The sequence below is a fragment of the Felis catus genome, chromosome C1, assembly GCF_018350175.1.
Source record: "Felis catus isolate Fca126 chromosome C1, F.catus_Fca126_mat1.0, whole genome shotgun sequence".
Lineage (NCBI taxonomy): Eukaryota > Metazoa > Chordata > Mammalia > Carnivora > Felidae > Felis > Felis catus.
In genome coordinates this window covers 140,976,637-140,994,257 of record NC_058375.1, presented here as the reverse complement: position 1 = coordinate 140,994,257, position 17,621 = coordinate 140,976,637, and positions in this window count along the sequence as shown.

Sequence of the window (17,621 nt, the reverse complement as noted above, 5' to 3'; positions counted from 1 at the left end):
TATGTTTCAGTGTGAACTGAGCAAAAGGAGATAGTGGTTCAGCAGTGGCTTGGCCATGTGCCAGCCCAGGTTATCTTTCCTCTCTGCCTCTAGAGAAAACGTCAGAAGAAGAAAGAAAGAAAGAAAGAAAGAAAGAAAGAAAGAAAGAAAGAAAGAAAGAAAGAAAATATCAATACCTACCTCTGCGGATCATTTTTGTACGTAAAATGAAACAAAATACACAAAGTACTTAGCAGATGTGCCTAGCGCATTAAGTGCCCTGTTGATGTTTGCCATTACTACTATTATTATTGTTGTTGTTATTGTTGACCTTGTTAGTAAATTAAATGCTTTGAAAAAAAATGTCATCAAGTTGGCTGCTGATTTAGACTCTCCCTTTAGGTGATAATTAAACAGCAAAAGTGACTAAAGTCATAGTGACCTTTGATTTCCTAGCAAGAGTTTCAATCTTCTATACAAGAAATTTCCTTTTTGTTTTAATAAAATCAAAAAGATTACTGTTGACTATTTTACATCCATCCTTTCAGTCATGCTCATTCACTCAAACTACCATTTCAGTGAGGGCCCACTCTCTTCTGAGCAACGTATGAGGTACAGAAGATACCAACATGAAAAAGAGAGTCCTTGTCCTCAAAGAACACCACCTATTTTAATTCAACCACAACCCTATGAGCTATAGATTATTATGTCCTTTTATAAATAAATGAATCATCAGGTCAGACAGGCTAATTAATCCATCCAATATCTTTTTTTTTTTTTAATTTTTTTTTTCAACATTTTTTATTTATTTTTGGGACAGAGAGAGACAGAGCATGAACGGGGTAGGGGCAGAGAGAGAGGGAGACACAGAATCGGAAACAGCCTCCAGGCTCTGAGCCATCAGCCCAGAGCCCGATGCGGGGCTCGAACTCCCGGACCGTGAGATCGTGACCTGGCTGAAGTCGGACGCTTAACCGACTGCGCCACCCAGGCGCCCCCAATCCATCCAATATCTTATGGCCACAAAATATCCTGGCCAGACCTGGGCCAACTCCTCTGATTGGCTGTAAAGCCTATACTTTTTTTTTTCTGTGAAAGAATGGAGGGGATATTCAGATGCAAGAAATTATTGGTCTTCTGTGATTAAGCATACTTCTAATAACAATAAATAAATAAATTAAATGAAAGAAGCAATATCTCTGCTTGAATCTATAACATGAAGTTTGAGACACGGTACTACGGGGTACCTGCCTACAGTGCCACTGAGAAGCTCTTGTAGGAGAACATTTGATGCTGCTGTTGGTGGGAAAGCTGGAGACAATGACCTTTTCCGTCTCTGAAAAGGAATATTGAATGTACATAGTATAAAACTGGAATAGAACAGTAATCTTCATAGACCATGAGTATGTGAATAGCAGGTTGGGGAACAAACTACATGTGGGGAAGGAACCAAAAATAAAGAAAAACTCAGAAGTCAAATGGGCCTGATACACTCAGATCTGTCAGGCTGTCTGAAATGCTCTGAAGGATCTTAACCTAGGAGATCACCACAACACGTGTACCCAGAGCAAAACTGATCAATGAACCTTGGAGACCAGACAGAATCTGCATAGGCTTAAAAAAAAAAAAAAAACTTAACTGTCAAGAAAACAGCATGAAAGGAATAAAACTCGTCTACAGTTTTTGGATTATATAAAATTTTTGAGTCTTGTTTACAAGTCTAAAAATAAAAACAAAAAACAGAAGAAATCCTTCATGACATTGCATTGTAACCACTAAAACAGACTCTACCTTCCCAGGAACCAGAAGAGGCTACTATGAATAATCTGTGCAGGAAAATGAGGCACACACACACGTGTGCCTGTATGACCTTCTGTCAAACATTTTTGGTGGCTAATAAATATGCTGAAAAGTGAAATTCAAGATCCATCAGTTGTTAGTTCTTCGTCCTGCTTCCCGAAAACAGCTAACATACTGTTTGATTTTGAGTCGACACACTTCTCCCATTCATTTAGAAATGGCAGAGCCCTACACAATTTCCAGGAAAATAGTGTCAGGTTTCAGATTGGCCATTAGAAGAGCCAGTGATATTAGTTTCACTTTCCTTGAATGTTTTGCGGGAGGGGAACCAGGAGGTTAGGGATGGACAGGATGGGAGGATAAAGGCCAGGTGGGGAAAGTAATAGAGATGTAGATATCCTCTTTCTAGACAGCACTGGATGAAGTGCCCACTATCTGACAGATAGATCAGTACAGGTAACTCTGCAGTCATTCATTCTCTGAATGATTACTTTAAAAAAGAAGCCTTACTGGGGCACCTGGGTGGCTCAGTCGGTTAAGCGCCACTTCGGCTCAGGTCATGATCTCCCGGGTCATGAGGTCAAGCCCCACATCGGGCTCTGAGCTGTTAGCACAGCTTCAGATTCTGTCTGTCTGCTGTCTCTCTCTCTCTCTCTCTCTCTCTGCCCCTCCCCCACTCATGCTCCGTCTCTCAAAAATAAATAAACATTAAAAAAAAATAAAAAAAAAAAGAAGCCTTACTTAACTGTTGTGGCTGATGCCACTAGCTAAATTAACCAAATAACCACAGCTTTGCCTTTCTTTTTTTGTGTTGGGTAGATAATCATTTTAAAAATCAGCGAAAGCTATAGAGCTAATTACAGCCTGGTCTGAAAGACCTTAAAAAATAACAAACTCCAGAAACCAACACTGTAAAAGATGTGAGTGGAGATGCTTTCATGCAATTCCACTACAGAACTGTGCCCAGTTCTTCCAGAAAGAGTGTTTTCTTAGCTTGATTTAAATAGAGATTAGGTAGTGAGCAGATGGAGCCTATTCGAGGCATTTGGCCGGCATGCTGGTTAGACTGAGTAAATGGAGACTGGGTGGGGAAGCAGCCGGGGAGGAGGAGAGGAGGGTATTCCAAACAGAGCAGCGGTTTCCAAAAATCCTTCACTCTTATAAAATATTGGAACCTGGAACTGGATCTGAATCTGGATTTCAAGAAACTAAAATCATAAAATATGTTTGGCTTTGCTCTATTACTTCCAACAGAAAGAGGCAGCTACAGGAATCTCAAAGGTAAGCAGGGCCCTAAAGGTCTAGGTTCAGAAAATCCCCTAAAGAAATCCAGCTACTTTTGACTCCTGTGGGGGAGTTCAGCTGATAACTGTCTCAAGTTTCAACCCTTACCTTCTGCTAGGTTCTAGTCAGCAAAAAAGGAAAATTCATATTCAGGTCCATGTATTGTTAGATTAACCCTGCCCAAAAGAACTTTCTGTTCTATTTAACAGTGCACTGCCCAGTACAACGGCCACTAGCCACATGTGAAAACTGAGCATTTGAAAGGAGTTTTTTTTTTTCTTTGTCATAGTCAAATGTTTAGTAAATAAGAAAGAAGTTTGGGGTAGATATAAAAAAATAGTAAAACTACTTCTCTGTGATACTTGGTACAATAGGAAGGAAAGTTTAGAAACTGGTTATTCCTCAATATGGAATTTCTATTATGACTTTGCAATAAATAGATAGTAGAAGGCAGAAAATAGATGAGTAACGACTATTGAGTAATGCAGAACTCAGAGTCTAGGTCTACCTAACAGTACTTTTTGGTTAACAAGTAAAAAAATCAGGGCTATAAAGATCCAGGGTTTCCCAAATTGGTTCCAAAGACTTATGCTGGTGAGGAATAAAGTCTAAAAAAAAAAAAAAAAAAAAGTAACTACTAAGACAGATTTTCATAAAGCTAGGTTTAATAACTTTTTTGGTGCTAAAATTTCCTACTGTTTATGAAATCATGGTGAGAGTGGATGGATGGCACTTTTTAATGTCTGTTTTTGTAAGACTGAAATTTGGCAAGGCTCATCATATCTAATATGTATTTAAACGACTACTGGGTAATATAATGTAAAAAAATCAATGAACCACTAATTCAGTTTACTTTTTACTTTACTACTGAGGAAACTGAGTCCTGGGAATGTCGAGTGACCTGCCAACACTCTACCCTCCTGCCCGAGCAGCAATGCAGGGCCAAGGGCCTTGTCTTCATCTCTCTCCACTGCATCCATGGTCATCCCAAGTGTCTCATAACCACAATGAGAGCTTGTGGATAGGCTTGCAGCATGTCTTTTCCATGAACGCTTTCAGTTTTAATTTCCTGTGGTTACTTGAGAAAGTCTTAATGTTCAATATAGAGTCTTTTTTTTTTTTTTTTTTTTTTTTTTTTTACAAATTATATCTTAATGGACACCATGAGCCCACCTGTGACAAAACCATCATGGCTTCAGTCTTGTGTTTTGTAAAGCATGTCACTGAGATATCAATGATACATGCTCAGTGTGGGCAAATAAACTTCCAGAATTCTATCCGGAATGCCTTTGCACTTAGACTGGATTCAGTTGGGGGATGGACCCAATGCACAGTATTAGCCTCTCTGTCCATTCTGTCACTTTGTGTCACTTAGTAACCTTAGTAACAATGTTTCCACAGTTTCCAAATTTGGGTTTGTATGCACAAGCTGATTTGATTAAATTTATCAAAGTAACATTCGAATGTATATTACCCAGCTTTGACTAAATGTTTTAAATTATTGACCAAAACCAATTAACATGCAAAACTAGTTTCTGAACTCTGTAAAAACTCAGTTTGTTACTCATCTATTTTCTTTATTCATCAAGTCCTAGTAGAAATCTCTTATTGAAAAATATGTTTCTAGACTTTCCTTCCCATTGCAATGTGTATCACTGGAAGGTAGATTTCATGGTTTTCTTCTATCCAGAAATATGTTCTTTTTTACTAGCATTTTATTTCACAAGGGAGAAAAACAAAAGTTCATATGCTGTGTTCAGTAGCCACACACAGCTCATGACTATTGAGTTGGATAATGCAGATAGAGAACATTTTTATTATCACAGTAGTTCTCCTGGGTAACACTGGTCAGAGTATGCCATGAGCATGAATTTGTTTTTCTATCTAGAATTACTGATTGGGATTGAGAAGAAGGGGAGTTAAACCTTGAAAAAGTTACAAACTAAGTTCCCAACAGAAGTAAAAATTAGCTTGATTTTGTTTGCATTTAAGAAAGGGAAATATAAAATACTGAATTCGGCTGCATTTCAAATGAAGAAGAATGGATATAGATTCCATTATAAAAATTAGTTCTTCAGTGCACATTACAGCTAATCAATGCGAAGAAACAAAACTGGGGGGAGGACTATATACATGTGCAGCAAAGGAAGGATTGTGGGAGGGTTAAGAAGTTACATACTCAAAGCTTAAGTGTTTAGTACCACACTAGGCCCTCTGAGGGGCCCAACGGAGGTCCAATCATTCTGAAGGTGGTAGGAAGAGAAGGGACAGAAAGAGACAGAAACTGTAAGGAAGACTCAGAACTAGGGCTCTTTGGGGTAGATTCTGATTGTGAGCTTTTGAGTAAATCATTAGCTGTCTTCTGTGGGCTTTGAAATTCAAAATGCATAGGCCAGGCTCTGTGTGGATGCTGGTATATCCTCCCAGGAGAATGTTAATCTCAGGGCTTCAGTGACTCAAGCCAGAGAAATGTAATCTCCCAGAGCACTTGCTGCCAGCAAAATGAAATCAAGGGTAGACCTTGATCTATTTTACAACTAATGTCTTCAGAGGGATTTGGAGAGACCAATGTAAATTTTGATATAGAAATATCTCATAGATTTCAGACACCCCGTAGAGAATGCAGGACCATAATACAATGAATAGATTACACCATGCCATTAATAGAATCTTACCCTCTGTAAAATGTGTTATTTTACCCCGTATTGTTTCAATTTTCATAATCTCTTCAGAATTCCTGCATGGATAGTTATCCAAATGGTTTATAGAATACACTGAGGCAAACATGCTTAATATCTAAGACACTGAATGATTGTAGAAAATTCACTCCAGACAAACACAGCTATGGAAATGTCAATCCCCCCAGCTACAACTGTGAGTAGTCTATCCAGCAAGCTGGATAACCCCCTTAGCCCCTGGGATTGCCAGTGGCACAACACGATGTCCATTGGAGTTCTGGGGATCAATAAGTAAATAATAAGCAAAGGAACAAAAGCACTTGGAAGAAGACATGGAGTAGAAAATGAAAGAAGCAAAAGAGAAAAGAGAGAAAAAAGAAAGGAGGAAAAGAAGGAAGAATAGCAGATAAGATGGAAGCAGAAAACAGAAGCCTTAAAAGAGAAGGGAAAGAAAAAAAAAGGGAGGGAGGGAAGGCGGATGGGAAGGAAAAAGAGAAGGACAAAGAACAGGAAATACAAGTGATGAGAAGAAGTGAGATGTCTCCAGTAATTATCTTAATGATTCACTTAATGAATTCACTTAATGAAGCCATGTCTGCTTTATACATCTGTACACAGGTATTCATCTGAGAAGCATTTACTGAGCATCTATTATGCAAAGTCTGTGAGGGGATACAAAGACTTGTCAAATGAACCACCGGAGGCACCAGTGAGGACAACCCTAGGAACATTTCTTTATAATTTTAGGACTGAATTATATTAGTCAAAAGAAAAGTGCTAATATCATTACGTTAAAATAAAAATCTCAGCGGAAGAACAATAATAATAATAACACAGTCCTTTTGAAATGTTTTAAGCATAAGATTTCTTTTCACTCATTTCTAGGTTGATATTTTGGTTACTTTCACAAATTCCTAACATTCTTTCCACATTTTATATCAATTACTACTTTGACAGACTATAATAGGGAAGTCAATTTGGTCTTCCTTTAGATGTTTGCTGCTTTATTATTAATCTTTTTTTTCTTATTACATGTCATATATTTCAATTTTAAGAGACCCAGCAAGATACAAAAATGCACGATTGCCCAATTTGACTTGAGCCTGAAGCTGAAAATCATAATTTACTCTCATTTTTTACCTTTATTTAGGAATGATAGTGTGGACACCCATTTCTGATTGTGAATTGGGAAAAAACGTTTTTCTCAGTTAAAAAAAAACAACTTAAGAACAGATTCTAAAAGTTCATATGTAAGTGGGGCAAAAGTGAAATACAACGGAGCACAAAAACAAAACAAAATGTAAAACAAACAAACAAAAAAGAAGCAAATAAAAAACTATGACCCCCACACAAAAACATACTCACAGATGTTTATAGCAACTTTATTCAAAATTTCAAAAACTTAGAAGCAACCAAGATATCCTTCGGTAGGTGAATGGATAAATAAACTGTGGTATATCCAGACAATGGAATATTACTTGGGTGAAAGGAAATGAGCTCTCAAGCCATGAAAAGACCTGGAGGGCACTTAAGTGCATATTACAAAGTGAAATAAACCAATCTGAAATGGTACTGTGTAATTCCAACCACATGGCATTCTGGAAAACACAAAACTATGGACACACTGAAAATATCAGTGGTTGTCTGGGGTTGCAGGGATGGGGAGGGATGGACAGGTGGAGCACAGAGGATTTTCAGGGTAGTGAAGCTGGTCTGTATGATACCATAACAATGGTTACAGGCCATTATACATCTGTCCAAATCCATAGAATGTAAAACATCAAGAGTAAACCATAATGTAAACTATGGACCTTGTGTAATAATGATGTGTCAATATTGGTTCATCAGTTTTAACAAATGTTCCACCCTGGTGGGGGTTGATGGTAATGGAGGAGGCAGGGGTCTATAGGAAGTCTCTTTACTTTCCTCTCAGTAGTACTGCCAACCTAAGTCGTTCTAAAAACTAGTCTTAAAGGGGCGCCTGGGTGGCCCAGTCGGTTAAGCGGCCGACTTCAGCTCAGGTCATGATCTCACGGTCCGTGAGTTCGAGCCCCGTGTCAGGCTCTGTGCTGACTGCTCAGAGCCTGGAGCCTGTTTCAGATTCTGTGTCTCCCTCTCTCTCTGACCCTCCCCTGCTCATGCTCTGTCTCTCTCTGTCTCAAAAATAAATAAACGTTAAAAAAAAAAAAACTAGTCTTAAAAACAAAAAACATACAAACAAAAAACCCTAACTAACTAAGTAACTAACTAATCCAAATCAGCTCTGGTAAAAACAATGTTACGTATTCTACTTTAAGCAAGTCTAACTAATCCTTGCACACCTCAAACCCCATGCCATAGAAATGGTCCCTCTACTCAAGCAGCCCTTCCTTGCCCATGACTTATTTTGACCCTTTACCTTCTGCCACAGGCTGACATATATTTGTGCACACAAGCATGGGCCCCGCCACCATGCTTTCCTTGGCAACTTCCTTGTGACAACTTTTCCTGTCTTGCCAGGGCTTGGGAGCCTTACCTTTGATACGACAGGGCAAAGCTTCGTCACCATAATCTCAACAGCAGGGAGGTGGCTTCATTGTTGTAAAATCGCATTAGAATCCTGCTCCATAATCTCAATAGGCTTCAAGGCCTTGGCCTCTCTTGTTTCTGTCATCACATCTTTCGGTGATGTGACTCTTCCAAGGGACGAATTTTAGGGTGGCTTCAACCCAGCCCTCTGGGCTCCACTGTACGTACACAGACTCCAGCAGTAAGCAGTCTTGGATCAGCCTTGCTGAGGTGCTTGCTTGCCAATCCAGGGTTTGACCCTGGGTTGACTTACTGGTGAGAAGAAATGTGCCAAAGAAAACTGTAGAAGGAGCAATTATGGATACGTCCACAGCTTGCTCTCCCACTGAGAGGTATCTTTCGTTCTTGATGCTCAGCCACCAGAACCCATCACTTGATGCAGCAAGCACACCACAGCAACTGACTCTGTTAGGTGCATTCGTTTGTTTTTAGAATCCTTCCTTACCAACACGGACCTCAGACTTGCAGGCAGCTCCTGAATTTCAACCTCATGTGAGCATTTAGAAACACGAATGAGAAAAAAGCAAAATCTTAAACTGACTTAAAGGAAAGGAATTGAATTTGCTCATTGCACCATAAAAAAGGAAAATCAGGAAGAGAAGAACTGTTAAATATTGTTACGTAATTAAACAAAGAGGCCATGAGACTGAGGTGGCTCTAACACCTTGGCAGCTTACATAAGCAAACTGAACCTTAGCCAGTCAGGTCCTGTAAATGCCTGAAGATTAAGAAACGAAACTTAAGAACAACTAATAACAAACAGCTAACTAGGCTTTCCTAGATAAGGCACCTGCTTACACCACCAGTCCAATAATTTTCCATCTTTGCACCACATGTTCTCTTTAAAAGCCTTTCCCTTAGGGGTGCCTGAGTGGCTCAGTCAGTTGGGTGGTGAACTCTTGATTTAGGCTCAGGTCATGATCTTGTAGTTTGTGAGATCGAGTCCCATGTTGGGCTTTGAGCTGAGAGTGTGGAGCCTTCTTTGGATTTTCTCCTTCTTTCCCCCTGCCCCTCCCCCACTCATGTTCACTCTCTCTTGAAATAAATAAACTTTAAAAAAAAAAAGCCTTTTCTTTAAACTCCTTCCTGTGGAGAGCTCCCAGTCACTTCCCGATTTGGTGCGGCTCAGTTGGACTCTATGCTTGCTCACAAACCCTTGCAAATTTTAATGTGCCTCAGTTTATTTTTTACTAATATAAGACAGAAAAACTACTGCTAAAAGAATAATACTCTTTAAGTTAATATAAAAATCAAATTGAATGTTGGATTGAACCTTACAAAATCATCCCCTCCTCCAATGGACTCCATTTCCAAGACTTTTCTGAATTGTTTTTAAATAATTATAAGACAGTCAATTGTTCTCGTTGATAATGACACACAGCCTCTTTCCTAGAATTCATTTTAGGAATAAGTCATTTATGATCATTGCCCCTATTCTTTACTATTTTTTCCCCTTTGTATCTCCTTTTCTCCTAAGACAACTATCACTCAAAAGTACCAATGGCCTCAAAATTCTTTCCTTCCCTGTTTTTACTTATTCTCATGAATTTCTGCACATGGATTTAACACTGTTGAGCATGGTTTGAGTCACACAGACCTCAACTGGAAACTTTCACTTCTTATGAGGTATGTGATTGTGGCAAATTATCAAAATCTTCTCAGCCCTGTTTTCCTCAAGCGAACTTCATAGGATGGTTGAGAGAACTAAATCAATAACACACATGAGAGTACGGAACTGCATACTTGCCAGGCCCATGGGGGCGGTTTCCTTCCACACGCCTTCCCTCAGCCTCCTGCAGCCATCTGCCCAGGGTGCCCTCATTGTGCTGTGAAGGCTTTCTGTCCTTCTCTGAACACTGCTTCCAGGACTTATTTCTCAAATAAGTCCTATTTCTCCTCCATGGTGGTTTCCTCAGTGCCACTCCCCCATGCCAACAGCTCCAGGCGCTGCTACAGAGGACTGGGTGCCATGTATACGGCTCCGCTGAAGCACCACTCCCAAGCTCTCAAACACATTTCCACCTGCCTGCATGACATCTTTCTGTGGTGTAAACCTCACCTCAAACTCCATTTCACCCTTCCAAAACTCTACACTCTCCTTCCACAGCAGTGTTACCTCTTGGGTCTCCAAGAACCATGCATTTGCTTACATCAGCTTCCTCACTTAGAGAAACACCTCCGCTGGCTCGTATTGCATTTAACTATCACACCTTCATTCACGAGATGCTCGTATGGAGAAAATGTCTAGCCACCTGTAAATCCAGTGTTGAAGACATTCATTATGTTGTTCCAAGATCTCTACCAAAAAGGCAGTGTAAAGGAGAAAACACTGAACCAGGGGATAAGACTGGAGGTTGAGTTTTAACTCTGACATTTAATGAATTTTGCAGGTTTCAAGTGATTATTTTGCCTCTGAACTTCAAATTCCTCAACTGTAAAATGGGGGATGATAATCACAGCAATGATTCATAGTTTTGGTTTAAAAATGATATATATGTGAAGGTCTTCTGTATACTAAGATATGCTATAAAAATGAATCTGGTTTTGTGATTCTCTCAAAGCCTGGAACATATTAGGTACTCCAAGGATCTTTTCTGAATGTAATTAAAATAAGAAGTACTAGCTATTCACATTCTCATGCTTGATCCTCACAGCATTTCTTTGAACATTTTCCTTCTCTATCAGTAATGACATTGAAGCCACAAAGTAGTGACTGTGGGTGGAGACAATGGATCTTAAGTAGCCTGTTTTTAAGTCTGGGTATACATGTCTTAGGATAATTTTTTTTAATGTTTACTAATTTTTGAAAAAGACAGAGAGTGTGAGTGGGGGAGAGGCAGAGAGAGAGAGGGAGATACAGAATCTGAAACAGGCTCCAGGCTCTGAGCTGTCAGCACAGAGCCCAACGTGGGGCTCAAACTCACAAAACACAAGATAATGACCTGAGCCGAAGTCAGCCACTTAACCAACTGAGCCACCCAGGCACCTCTATCTCAGGATAAATTCTGGAGAGCAAATCGAACAGAGCTCAAGGAGTTATCCTACTTTTCTCTGTTCCCATTTACTCGCACTGCATCAACTTGATGTCCGGATCATGAGCAACTCAAACAGAATATCTGCCAAACATTTCAATGTTTGACTAACTTTATAGTGAATTGACTGAATGTTTGATGTTATATAGACACAGTCTCCTTTTAAAAGAAACCGAATAATTTTGAAATCTTTACAAAGACAGCTTTCGAGAGAACATTGTCATTCACCAACTAAAAGTAAGTTATTTACAATTGTCCTGTTGGAAAAATAATTCTGTGTAATGGAAAATTAAAAATAAAAATATTGCTTAGGTTTGAGTGTATTTCTGACCCCCATCATGTAAAATCCATGCAATTATTCCATTTCATCATATATATTCCTCTCTAGATGATATTATCTACAAAAGAGAAAAGCCTTCATTGAAGTAAGAATTTGAAATGGTCTAATATTGTGATGCACTCAAGGAATCCAATTGGATATTAAGTGGATACAAACACAAAAATGATACTGAATAATGGCCTTTTTATTCTTCAAAAGATTGCTAACACACAGCCATTAAAAATGAAGATGCCCTCATATTTACTGACTTAAATGTTCATCTACACATATTGTCAGATGAGGAGAGAATGAAAACATTCTATTTGTGGGAACTTGCTTGGGAATATTAGATGGACTGGACTGACTGACCAAAAGATGTTACTAGTAGTTATCTCTAAATGGTAAAACTGGGCATGATTTTTTTAAAAATAATTTCTTATGATTAGCTGCATTAAGTACATTTCTTTTTTGTGATGAAAATTTATAATTTTTAAAATCAGGGGAAAGTACTTTCAGTTTGAAGCCAAAGGAACAAAAGCTAATCATTCCCATACCCGTGGTCAGGTAAAGTGAGAACATAGCTGAGAGGTGGACACCGCATTCAAAACCAGCTTGACCTGAACCTTATTATGTCACTAAAGAAGCCACTGAAGAAAGAAAAAAAAATAAATAAATAAACGCATTCAAGTTGAAAGACATAGAAGAAAGCCAGACATAGAAAGACAGTAGCAAATTAATACATATGTGGCATCAGCAGGGTTTTTGTGTGACGATATTTGCGAGCGTCCTGTGTAAACACCAAACCTATAGATGTTGCTGTTCGGCATCACTTTTATAAGTGAAGACCGTCTCCTTCCTGCTAATCAGCTCGTTGCCTCTAGCACAGCCTGTACCTCTTGTGAAATGCAAACACAGACACAGCCCAAGGCTGCTGGGTCCTACACTCTCATGGGCCAGTAATATCTATGGTCTTTAGCCAAAGCAGAGCGACGGTACATTGGCAAAAGTGAAGGCACAATTTAAAAGCATGTGCATGTGCCAGCATTTACAGGGATTGAAAAAAAGACATTTGTAGAGAGCAAAATACCATTTTTTTACCCAGTTTTGTTGGGCCTTAATTAAAGAGGCCTTTCCCCTCTTTTCTGCCACTTGGGCTGTGGGATTGCAGCCTCTCCGCGCTCAGAGGGTCTGTTTCATTGGTCCCAGGCCTAATTAGGGAGGACTCACACTGTTTCCCCGGCCTCCTGAAAGACCAGAACAAAGGCTGCTGCTGGTAGATTGCAACTCTGCCTCGATTGCAGAGGCTCAGGAGTAAAAGAAAAAGAAAAGCTTTTGAATAGAAAAGGCCTTTTGATGCCGTGAAAGAAATTAAGAACTAAAACAGAGGCCCAGGCGCTGCTGCACACAGGCCTCCACACAGACTCATTGTGTGTAGAAACAGGGTCAACAAAGCCAGTCTGATACCGAACCCCTCACGTTAAAGAGGCATCTATTAGCTTCCGCATCCTGAGCTCCTCTACTATGAAGCACTTTCCCAATCAGACCGTCTGGTGCCGTGATAAACACAGATAAATATGAGCAGCATCATGCATTCATCTGAACAATTAATGCATGATTTCCTTGTTGATTGTTTGCAAATACAGCGCAAACAATTTTGTTTCCTATTTTGAACTAAATTAAAATAAAGAAAGCTGTTGAGGAAACACACACACACACACACACACACACGATCATTACATTAGGCATCTCATTGTTGTTCCACCAAAATTTAACCAAATCCCTCTTTATATTTTAAAATAATTGCAACTTAACCAAAAGCATGAAAAGAACACACCTTTTTCCCCCCACAGAAGAAACGAAGCCTTCGTGCCAATGAATTTTCTAATAGCCTGGATCTGTGAGTCACAAGTAACTAAAGCTGAACATACCGACTTGTTCTGAAAATTGCAATCTTCATGCATAGAACTTAAATGGAAGCCCTTTTCTAATTGTATGAACTTAAAAATTGAGCATCTTTTTTTTTCTTTAGAAATCTACTTCCAAATAACAATAATCACTCTTTACTGAGCTCTTCTACACCAACCACCACACTAAGCACTCCACATGCATTATCTCATTTAACTCTGAAAAATCTATGACCTAAACACTACTGTTACCTGGAGTTGACAGATGAGGAGGCTCAGGCTCTGAGAGGCTACACGTAAGAAGGAGTATACAAATAGTAGGGCAGAGCAGGAATTTGAAATCATGGCTTCCTGACTTCAGAGCCTAACTGAGGTGTTATGGTGGAATTTACATTTTAACGTGTAAGTAATAATGTAGAATTTCAGAATCAGAAATCATGCAACCCACACTCCCCAATTTGCAGATAAGAAATTAGCTTCAGAGAAGTTACAGGATTTGTCTATGTTCACCCAGTTGATTTGGTGAATCGCCATCTCCAAATTCCAGAGAGCTTCTGAATAGGAAGGTTCTTAAACCGTAGTGTGGATTCAAATGACACAGAGGGCTGTACTAGCACAGGTCTCTGGGCCCCACGACCAAGTTCCTGATTCAGTGGCTCTGGGCTAGAGGCTCAGCATTTGTTTTCTAACATGTTCCCCCCATGATGCCGATGCTGCTGGTGTGGGAACCCCATTTTGAGAGCCATGATCCTAGTATATCACACTGCTCCTCCCGGAAATGTGAGTGTACAACTGATCAAGAGAAGTAGACTCAAGCAGCAAAATAGTCGTAATTTTATTGAATTCAATTAAATGAGCCTCAAAGATGGCTCCTTGAATTTCGTGTCCTTCTCATCCATTTGATGATCACACACAATTTTTGTGAAGGGTAAAGGCAATCATTGATAGCAGTGTGTCTTCCAGTGCAAGGATTCTGGAGATTCGTTCTAAGACCTTTGGATTTATTTTCCTCTTTAAAGGACAACTTTGGGGTGCCTGGGTGGCTCAGTTGGTTGAGCAACAGACTTCGGCTCAGGTTATGATCTCATGGTTCTTGAGTTTGAGCCCTGCATTGGGCCCACTGCTGTCAGCACAGAGCCTGCTTTGGATCCTCTGTCCCCCTGTCTCTCTGCCCCTCCCCCACTCATGCTCTCTCTCTCAAAAATAAAGAAACATTAAAAATAAATAAATAAATAAATAAATAAATAAATAAATAAATAAAAAAAAATAAAGGAAAACTGCAAAAGCTAGGTGTTTCCCTGCATGCAGTCAGTTCCCTTCACAGGTTCCTCTCAAGCCATTTCGAACCCAGAGATTTGGGTAATGCAGCTGTATGATTTCTCTTTCAAAGGGGCTTGTACCACCTCCCTGTTGTGCAGGTGACTCAGCATTGAAATGTAATTTACCAAAATGATTAGGATCTGGTAAATGCATTTCTTTCTTCAGGAAAATTGAAACATCCATCAGCCAAGTGCGTGTTTCTTATCCTCTTTCCCTAAATAATTTTCACCTATTCAAGTCACAATCTGCAATTGCTCAACCTGTACAATAATCCTTATTCAAACCTGTTTGTTATCTAAAAAAGAAATGAACGACCTTGAAGGAAAACTTGGATAAGTCCTGCTCTCTCCTACAAAAATTGTCATCTGGGTCACATCCCATGCCTGTTTCATCAATATGCCAAACGACCAGGCATCATCACCATCGATCTGCCGATCTCCAGCCTGTATGGTCACGTCAGCTGAGATTGTCATTGGGATAAACAGGTAGCCTCCACTGCCATTAATGCCAGCTGTAATATTTATCACCTGTTATTTGGGGATCTACTTGCTGCAGATGTGATAGATTAGATAGAAAGGAATAGAGCTTCTTTAAAGTGGGTACAACTTCTTTAAAGTGGTCTTCTGAGGAAGTCTGGAGAAGGGATGAATGGAAAAAAAATAATAGTGAGGCAGTGGCAAAGTGAACCTGGTGCTTTTTCAAAATGAACAATTCGCAGTCTTCTAAGCAGCCTTCTTTCCCTGTGAGCAGAAGGCATTTCCAAGCAATGATACCATTATAGCGCATGCTTGGAAACATTCCAGCAGCTTCAAGGGGGAATTGCATGGCTGGTCAGCTCCCACGGTTACTGTGATACTTGCATTAATGCAGGAATGGGACAAGAGGAGGAGGAACTAAGGCAATAACAATTACAATATAGCAAATGAAATTGGAGTGTCAGAGATAACGTGTAATTTAAGGTTTTGCCCTTCCAGATGGAGGGTTTTAGAACTTGATGTTCACTGGTTTCCTAGCATTGATAGCAGGAGGAGACCCGTGGGACGAACATGGGGCAGAAATAGAATGTTGTAGAGCAAAGACAGAAAGTGGAGGACCCTGGACAGGACCAAAGAGACATTACCCCAGTGGGGAATAATTGCCAGTTGACTCTGACTGCACATCAGAGATTTTGTTCTTGAGTTGGTAGTTTTTAAAATAGACTTCTCAAATGTGATTCTAGAAGTACAACCACGGTTGGCCCAGAGCAATACAGTTAATAAAGCTGCAAGTAATTTGTTACTTTTATGGATGTTAGTCAACTCTGAGTAAATCTACATAGTTTATTTCAAGGTTCCATGTTTCATCTGTCCCCATTAATCCTTTGATGACCTTTATATAATCTGAAAACAAATAGCTTATTCAAGTGTTATTCAGGAAAGAGGTAGAAGTTGGAGACACTCAACCAATATTTATAGTTTCTATTGATGTTTATGTAATATAGATGAATATCATCTATATTTATGTCAGATGTTTCTTGCTCTTCATTACAACTTGTCCAGCATTTAAAGTTTATTTATTTGTTTTGAGGAGAGAGAGGGAAGGGGGATAGAGGGAGAGGGACAGTGAGCACGAGCGGGGAGGGCAGAGACAGAGGGAGGGAAAGAGAATCCTAATGACAGGCACTGCAATGTCAGCTCAGAGCCGGACACAGGGCTCAATATCATGAACTGTGAGATCGTGACCTGAGCCGAAATCAGGAACCAGGATGCTTAACCAACTGAGCCACCCAGACGCCCCAAGATCTGTCCAGCATTTAAATATTCACAACGGGTTCTAGCAACATTGTTCAAAGGTAAACTCGTTGTTGGCCTTTCCTATTTCCCGTGTGAGTATCCCTTCATCTTTGTTTCTCTTCTCTATGCTGTTACTTGGGTGCTAATTTTTTATAGAGCACTCTGTTCTGCACGCACTGATTCTTGTGAGTGTTAATTGGTGCTCAAAGAACAAAAAGCCTCATGGTCAAGAAAACTTGGGAAATGCTGAATACCAGATTCTCTCCTAGGAAAGTCATAATACTCATTAGCATATTAAAGGCTCTGAAAGGTCCTGCAGGAAGAAAGAAACCTCTCTAATTTTGCTTAACTGTTAAACAAACCTATTTGAGCCAGGAAAGACTTTTTTTTTTCTTGGCACGTCTATTGACACACTCCAAAATAAAATGTTCTTAACCTCAAATGGGGAAGTTTGAGTGTTAGCAAAACTTCAAATTACAACCATGTCTAGACTACTTATATTTTAGCAGTGTGCTTTGTAAATCCTTCTCAATGCAAAGGATGTTTGCTGGGTGATTGGTAAAGTCATTAAGTGTCTGTTTGTGAAGATGAAAAAAATACAGAGGAATTTATAATAACCATGAGGCAGAAAGCATCAGTTCGTATTGATTTCAAGACAATGTGACCCATGCATTATGTTCCCTAAGGTGGGCAACAAATAAACTAGAACACACACACACACACACACACACACTCAAATGCATAGCACAAGAGGCACATCATTTGCTGTTCACTTCTATTTCCGTCTATTACTGTGTTTCCACAGAATGCCATGAGTTTTAGAGACAAACAGAGCTCAATTTCAAATCCTAGTTGTGATACTTATCGTTGACTGGCCTTGGGCAAAACACTGAAACTGTGAATAAACTTGTGTTTCCTCATCTGTGAAATGAAATATTTACCTAAAAATTGTTACGGGGACTCCA